Source organism: Pundamilia nyererei, unplaced genomic scaffold (genome assembly GCF_000239375.1).
Source record: "Pundamilia nyererei isolate P.nyererei 1_Seehausen unplaced genomic scaffold, PunNye1.0 scaffold00229, whole genome shotgun sequence".
NCBI classification, from domain to species: Eukaryota; Metazoa; Chordata; class Actinopteri; order Cichliformes; family Cichlidae; genus Pundamilia; species Pundamilia nyererei.
This window is the reverse complement of record NW_005187630.1, coordinates 811,250-820,302: the sequence shown is the minus strand read 5'-3', so window position 1 is coordinate 820,302 and position 9,053 is coordinate 811,250.

Here is a 9,053-nt window from a genome sequence, read left to right as displayed (position 1 = left end):
AAAAAAAAACGGCACCATCACAATAAACTAGCTAGCAGTAAATATCAGTAGATACTAAGTAATAAACTGGACTATGATGTTTGCACACAACATGTTTGTGACAAGACCGTGGAGAAGTGGAAGTATGCACTAGGGAGAAGAGGAATGAAAATCAGTTGAAGGAACACAGAGTAGATGTTTGTGAATGAGAGGGAGACAGGTGTAGGGATGGGTACCGGTAATTGGCACCGGTTCTGACATAAACGGTAGTAACCAGACCGTAAGACAGCGCACATGTCGGTGCTTTATTTCCGTGCTTTTTTTTTCCTGAAATGTCATACACTTTGGATTCTAGCCAATCATTTTACGTTTCCGAGGATAGTAGGCAGGGCCAGGTACGTACGTTCTTTTAGAGCAGAGCTACAGATTAAAATTGCCCAAGGCAAAGCGGTCAAAAGTCTGGCTGTACTTCACAGCAAAAGATGCAAACTCAGCAGCCTGCAACAAGTGCTTTAAGGTGATACTGTGATACTGTCAAAGGAGGTAACACCTCGAATCTGATGAAACACCTGGCGACGCATTTCGTCTTTTTAAAAGCCGAGAAATGCACCGTATTCAGAATACTTTATTAATCCCGAAGGAATTTAGGGATTTGATAGCTTGCTGCAGCACATCTACTGCGGGTGTGGTGCCTGTTATCGGAGTTAGCAACATCCCCCAAGAACCCTAAGAGGAGAGTCCTGGCCCCTAGCCCTGCCAGTGTAGCAGAAATGATGACGGGTGATGATGGCAGCTGCAGCCGTTCTTCTCTGCATGAGTAGCTTAATGTTGTTCGTGTGTAATTTACGTTGAGTAGGCTAAACACGTTATTAAATCAATGCACGTAAGGTGAACTAGCAAACACCGTTGTAGTTACATGCGGTTGTCTTCTTATTTGATAGAGTGATACCATATATGCCCTATAGCTGCAAAAAAAAAGGCTAACATTGTTGTCTTTTTACAAAAAAACAGCTAAACATGAGAGGTTTGAGGACAAAGTTTGTGTTTTCCATTGTTTAAGCACCAGTTCCAACCAAAGGAGGTATGTTGTATCAACAGAAAAGGCTAAATTGGTTATCATTTTGCAGAAAAAAAAGACTTCTAAAAATAAAAACATAAGAGGTTTTTGGACAAAGTTTGTGTTCTCCATTCTTTAAGCACCGGTTCGAGCACTGTTTAAGCACCAGCACCATTTCAAAAGTACCGGTTTGGCACCGGTATCGGATAAAACCTAAATGATACCCATCCCTAGACAGGTGTGACAGTAAACCTGCAAAGCTCAGAGGTAGCGAAGTTAGATAAATTTAAATACCTGGGGTCAGCAAGGGCAACAAGAATGAAAGGGAAGGTTTACAAGATGGTAGTAAGACCGCCTATGATTCACTTCAATTCAATCCAATTTTAGTTATATAGCGCCAAATCACAACAAAAGTCGCCTCAAGGCGCTTTATATTGTACAGAGAAAAACCCAACAATCAAATGGCCCCCTATGAGCAAGCACTTTGGCGAAAGTGGGAAGGAAAAACTCCCTTTTAACAGGAAGAAAACTCAGAACAAGGTTCATGGAGGGGCGGGGCCATCTGCTGCGACCGGTTAGGGTGGGAGAAGGAAGACAGGATAAAGACATGCTGTGGAAGAGAGATGGAGATTAATAGCAGGTACGATTCAATGCAGAGAGGTTTTTAAGGTTACCACATAGTGGGTGAGAAAGGTGTGATGTAGGGAAAGTGGATAAACTGGACAAAGCATGCTTCCAGGCAGGAAGAAAAAAGGAAGACCACAGAGAAGATTCATAGATGTGGTGAAGAAGGGAATTCAGAGGTTTGGTGTGACAGAGGAGCATGCTGGGATATGGTGTGATAATCTGCCAAGGCCAGCCCTAATAGGAGCAGCTAAAAGAAGGAGAAGAAATGTCATGTCTTAATCGTTATTTGCTCTGTACATGATGTGCTGCTGTTATTATTGTGGTTCAGGTTACAGTGATGGACTATTTTGGACTGATACAGCCTGGCATTCAAGCTGATGATGCTCTTTATTTGCACTGACCAAACTCCACCCCCTCCACAAGGTTGGAAAGCAACCATGACGGCTCATGTAACATCTGCTCATATATCAAAACTCGCAGTTCTACAAAGAGCAGTAAAGCACAGAGCCGCAGCAACACAGGTGAGCTGATCGCAACCAGCGTGCAAAGAGAAACCTGGAGGTCACAGCACAAAATCATTCAGCAGTTATTTTAAGCTGAGTCATTTCCCCCACTGCACCAGCAGCTCCACAAGAGCTTAAATCTGACTCCATGCTCTGGTTTTATGTCACACATTATGTGTCTGTCATCACTGACTGACCCACATTGGGAAAGAATCATTCATCTCAACTAGATCATATTAAGAATCTAATTTTATATTCATTTCCCAGCCTTCTGCAGCCTAAGGGCATCGGATCTGAAAATGCCATCAAAGCAGTCGTAATGAGTGGTTTGGCCAACCACATAAACCGAGTTATGTCACAGGAGAAAATAGAACAGACACTGAACACAAATCACCTCGGGTTCATCGAGCAATGATGTGGTGAAGGCTCTTTGTTTAGTGCTCTCTCTGTCAGCAGGGTCAACAGTTACAGCCCAGAGGCAATGTCAATATCTTCATCAGCACTGACCTATCTTCTGACTCCTATTATGTGACCCGTGGCTAACACTTCAGGGCAGCACTGCAGCCAGGACACGCTCACATGCATCTTTTTTTTCACATAAATTGATGCATGACCCGTTACAGTAGTCAGCTGGATGTTGCTGAATACTCACACCAACTCACACACACTTTTACCTGTGTGCACAAAGTAATCCAGTAAAAACAATCTGTATCATGCAGTCTGCTATTTAAATCAAGCACTGGGTGGTTTTATTTGTTTGTTTATACATTATTACTGTTTTTTTTATATAAATGGCTAAAAGACTAGAATATAAAAAATATAAAATAGTTTTGGTATCTCGAGGCACCGTATTACTGACTCATTCTGTCCTGATGACATGTTCTAAATTACATTTTATACCTGCAACCTGTTGTGTGTCAATAATGCCACCTAATGAAGTTGTGCAGTAAAGTAAGTTGTGCAAACTGTCACATTGTCATGTCAATTTGTATGCATCCACCTGGGTATGTAGAAAATGCATAAATATGTTTTTATGCTTGGTGATAATTTGCTCAACATGTCTTTGTAGGTTCAGTTTGTGAAGAAGAGGAGTCAAATGACCTAAAGCAGTAAGCTTGGACTACCAAGGATAGCTGTTGTCTCCGACTGAGATTTCATTTTTGTTACACCAGCTAACTCAAAGAAAGCCTGGCTTTTTATTACACCTATCCAGTACAGATCACGTCATTTCTTTAGTTTAATCCAACAGTTTGACAAAGAATTTCTTTCTACTAAAACACTACAATCTTTCATTTGGAGAGATGACAGTAAGTGTTGAGTTTGCATTAGCAGTGAAATGCAGTAACTTTAAGAGGGCAAAGTAGAGCACATCGACACCAAGCATCAACCTCCAGGCTGAAAAAGGAAGTCAGGGGAAAATTTGCTAAAATATGTGGGCCAGTTCCTCTAACGAGGCTTTCGCAAAAACCACTCCCAGACAATTTGGACCCAGATGCCCCTGGACATTTTCTGAAGCTCGAGGTTCAAAAGCCCAAACTGCAGTGTCCAGTTAATCTGTGAAGGTTCTCAGTAGACGCTTTTCTTTCCAAGCTCCTTCGACGCTGAGTGTTTCTCTCAGCGTCTTCTTTCTCATTGTTCAGTGAAGGAATTTTGTGTAATATACTGCTTACAGTTTCAGCCCCTGATATGTTTAGAAACTCACTGTCGTTGTCATACTGAACAACCCCACCCTTAACATTATGAGTTCCACCTGTGAACCGTCTAATATAAAACACCAGATGGTCTGAGGTGCAAAGTCCCACATTTAATAAAATAACTTTTATTTTATCTTTAAGCTTGTTTATCTGTTAAAACACTAACCGGGCTACAATGGGAATCAGATGAATGTAGTAACAGTTCCAGTGAAAATGCTCACTCTGTGGCAACTGGTGCTCAGATCGCCTATAACTGGATTTTTCACAATGAATCATGGCTCAGGGAAATGTAGTAATTTTTGATTAGAGGGACGACAGCGCTACATCGTGCTGTGGATACACAGACGATTCAGTAAATGCTGGCATCTGAGACCTTTAAACAGAGGATACTCCCCACCAGCTGGGGTCAGCGTTGTTCCACAGGAAGGCGGTTTCTACGGATCGTCTCCCAACTCGTCCTTTAATTTCATCTCATTTTAATTTACTTTAACATTTATTTAACTAGGAAGCAACTGAGATTCATTTCATTGATACATTATTGATTTTTTTTTTGGGGGGGGGGGTCAAGGTAATGAAAATGTTATATTATTATGTTCATTGTTGCACATCAACACTAATCACACAGTATTTAGGGTGCTGAGAATAAATAGAGTGAAGCAAATAACCATGAAATGGTTAAACCTACAAAGTGCATCAATGCAGAAATCGAAAGGAACAATACAGGAAGTTAAGATAGAAAGAAAAACACAAAGAATTTGAACTAAAGAGACAGGATATAAAACCACGGTTTGTATATACAAATGTACATACAGTGCTCAGCATAAATGAGTACACCCCACTTCATTTGTCAGAAAACCTTTAGTTTCCTTTCAGAATCAACATTTTCTATTACATACTACAAAATACTCCCACAAATGTGGGCCATTGATTGCAAATAAGATTTGTTAATTTGCGCACACAAAAAAGTGATTTTCCTAACAAATTCATTCAAGCCCATGCCGCAAAAATGAGTACACCCCAATTATAGTCTTAGGAGAAAAGCCACAATTAAGACTACAAAATTCGAATTAACAGGCATTCAACCACAGGTGAGTCTAATGAGATGCATTAGACTCACCTGTGCACCATGCATTTCAAAGACAATGGTGCCTAAAGTGGAACATGGTGGTGGCAGTGTCCTTATGTGGGGCTGCATGAGTGCTACTGGTGTTGGGGAGCTGCATTTCATTGATGGTATCATGAACTCAAGAATGTACTGCTCCATACTGAAGGAGAAGATGCTGCAATCACTTCGTGCACTTTTCCAACACGACAATGATCCAAAACAAACATCTAAAGCTACTGTTGCATTTCTGAAGAAGAACAGGGTGAAGGTGATCGAATGGCCAAGTATGTCTCCTGATCTGAACCCAATCGAATACCTGTGGGGAATTCTGAAGCAACAAGTTGAGCATCACTCTCCATCCAGCATTCAGGCTCAAAAAGAGCTTATTCTTGAAGAATGGAAAAAGATAGATGTTGCAATATGTCTCCATCTTGTTCATTCCATGCCTAGAAGGCTTGGTGCTGTCCTTAAAAATCATGGTGGTCATACAAAATACTAGATGTGGTAGTTTTTGTTGCGGGGTGTATTCATTTTTGCTTTAACCAATTTGAGTAAAACTGGAGATTTTGTGATCTAAGTTATATTAATAAGCTTAATTTCATGTTATGGAGTTAAACAAGTGTTCAATAAAACTCAGCCTTGTGAACATTTTGGAAATTGTCCTTTTGTTCATTGACCTACTGATTAAATTCGTACTTTTTAAAGGGGGTGTACTCATTTATGGTGAACACTGTATATTCATGTGTCTGTGCAAGTGGGCGTTTCTGTTTTTACCGTTTTGTTTTTTGACTTTTAAATATCTTGTTTCATGTTTGTATAATATGCTTGATCTTTTAACTTTTTATATATTAACTATAAATGAACTAGCATAAAAGAACGTGTTTTAATGGTTAATAAGCGATTAAATGTTTTTTTTAAATAAACCCCTTCTTTCAGCTCCATGGAGCGCTGATTTGTTTGGTTTGGTTTGTGAGGATCTGTAGGGATCCAACAGCAACTTTTAGCTCCTTGGAGTGTTACCACAGCTTTGCTAAAGACTTTTTCTGAAAGTCTTGTCATGACTGTGTGGTTTGCGAGGTGTATGACCCTCGCTGGTAATTCTACCAAAGACACATTTTAAGAGCATTTGGTGCCCGGCAGGTGGTTATTACAGATTCGGCTCACTGTGCACAACAGTTGGCATAGATGTGACCTCAATCTGCACACTGTGGAGACTCTCTGTGCAGTATTCACTGTTTGAGTGCCTGCAGGCCTCCCGTCACGTTGAAGACCAAAGACCTTTGTAATATAACATTTTAAAGCAGTTTTACATCCAAACTGAGCACAGGATGAACGATAATGAGAATGCCAAGATTCTGAGCTTCTTCCTGAGTATTTGGGAATTTTGGCACTGTTGTCTTTGTGTGTTTTCCAAATTGGAGAGATCACATGATTCTCTGTTAAAGCTAATATTCATTAGCTGCATCCAGAATGATTCTACACTATAAATGTTTTTCTCTGAAAACTTTTCTCTCAACTTGTGATTTATATATTTTTTTGAATACATTTTATAGATGATCATTAACCAAGAAATGTCAGATATGCGTAGCCCAAATACAAAGAATTCTCTTTAAAGCCAATGATTTATAATAAACACAACACGGGCCTGCATGGGGAGCAGGGATTCATTTGAGGTCAGGAAATCAATGCTGTTAATCGCTGTAAGAGTCAGCGTGACGGTAGATCGGTGCAGAGTCAGCAGAAATTGCGGCGTTGTCCCACACCGATATGGTTGACAGATAGCAGAGCATGACTGCGCTCGGAGAAAAATCTAAATGAGTTTCCACTGTAGGAAGTCTTGGCTCTTTGTGGTGAGGCGAGGTGAGAAGAGGACAAACAGTCCCTGTTCCTTCACACTGAGGTGGTACAGACATCTGATCAAGATGCATTCTGGGTACTTTTTATCAATGTTCAAGTGCATCCAACTAGTAGGATACCTCAGTATACACCCATCTAGCCAATTAACTCCACACGATCCCTAAGGTGAAGCAGGGAAACACTGCTCGGGAGAGTGATGTCTTGGCTTGCTCGGCGTCCAGATAAGCAGCAGAAAATGGACTCGAAACAGTTTAGATTTCTCTTCCTACAGGCACAATGTCACCTGATATTTAAAGATTTTACTCTTTTATATTTAAACAAAATGCAAAGCATTTCTGCCTTCTGTATTAACAGTGCAGAGATTAGTATGTTTCCTCACAGTCAGCTCTGGGTCTTTTGTTCTACTCATGCCTGACAGATTTCCTCCAACGGTCTGATTGCATTTATTTTAGGCTAACTAGTGATTCTTAGTATGCAATTCAATGCAAAGACACTTTATTTTATACCTTTTAATGCATGCATTTCCTGTACAAATACAGGGATAAATAATAATTATTATCTAAAAAAAAAAAAATGGCTCGACTGACTCATTTCTGGATGGTGGAAGTGTGACATCAAAGACTGATTGACAGCAAGGAGGATAATTAGAGGGAAAAACTGTTCAGTCGCCTTTATGGAGCAAATCATGGCTACCCACAAGTGCAGTCAATCACCACATCATGTAGATCTTGCGGGAGCCCTCAGCTGCATCATCTGTCAGGAGAGGTTCGTTACCATGCAAAGAAACTAAACAGCCCTTTTGACAGAAAGCATGGGCAGCGTAACAGCTTACTAGACTGTGTCAAAGTGTCTGAAAAGCTGGGGTGGTAAGGTAATCATCAGTTGTTATTAACCTCTGGCTCTCTTTCACAGCATCTCTTTTGTCCCGTCTCCCTCCCCTGACCCATAACCAGTTGCAGCAGATGGCCCCGCCCCTCCCTGAGCCTGGTTCTGCCGGAGGTTTCTTCCTGTTAAAAAGGGAGTTTTTCCCTCCCACTGTCGCTAAAGTGTTTGCTCATAGGGGGTCATATGATTGTTGGGTTTTTCTCTGTATGTATTATTGTAGGATCTACTGTAGAGATGGACCGATCTGATATTACGTATCGGTCTGATACTGACCTAAATTACTGGATTGGATATCGGAGAGAAATAAAAAATGTAATCCGATCCGTTAAATATCAAAAAAGCACCTCAAAAAACTTGCAACACTCCGTAACTCGCCTCATAACCTTAGCACATCGGAGCAGTATGCGTCACGTGATAGAGCGGCTGTGGCGTGCAAGACCTCTCAGCGATCTGGTTGAGCATTTGGAGCCTTGCTACCAACCCGGCATTTCATCTCCGACAAAGTTATCCCCGAGAGAAGTAAAGCAAGTGTGTAAGTCCATCTCTGAATGTTTGTAAAGCATTCCCGCGTTAAGCTTAACAACCGATATATGGAGCGACTGCCTCTCTCTCCCTCCCTCTCCTGCTGCTACTTCGATCATGAAACTGATCAGTGATCAGCTGATCGGCTTTTCTGTCGCAAGTCCGTCTCTCTTGTTTGTTTATCGCCCACTTCGCGCCAGAAAGAGGAAACTAGCGGCTGAACAACAGCAGCACGTTTAAGGTTGATAAGCTGTTGTTACAATTTATTTAAAATTACTTTCTACACCAGGATCTTTTTCTACGCAGCTAACGGCTGGTAACTGTGCAGGGGCGGATCTAGCAAAGTTTAGCCAAGGGGGCCGATAGGGCATTAACAGGGAAAAGGGGGCACAAAGTCATACTTTTCTTTCTTATTCTCATTTAAAATGTGTAGCTTTTAATAAATAATTATCCGAATCTTACACCCAAAGTTTTAATCTGATGAAAAATGTATAGAAGTCAATTACTGTATATAGTAACTATTAAGTCTAATATACCCTAGTAAGCTATAGTACTTTTTCCATCTGTGCAGTCTGCAATTCTGTTGAAGAAAGATGTTGAATCTATTTAATTATTCTTGAAAAATAGTTTATTTCTGTGCATTTTTTCCCCACACTGCATGAAATTAAAGTTGATTACGTCGATTAAGCATCATGAGGTGGAGGGTGGGGGGTTCCCCATTTATTTTTTTTTTGCTGGGAGTTTGCAACCCTATTAGTTAGGTTGCTTCCTCTTTAAAATACCAGAATAGGGAGGATGGTGTAGGTTTTGATCAGTATTTCTGA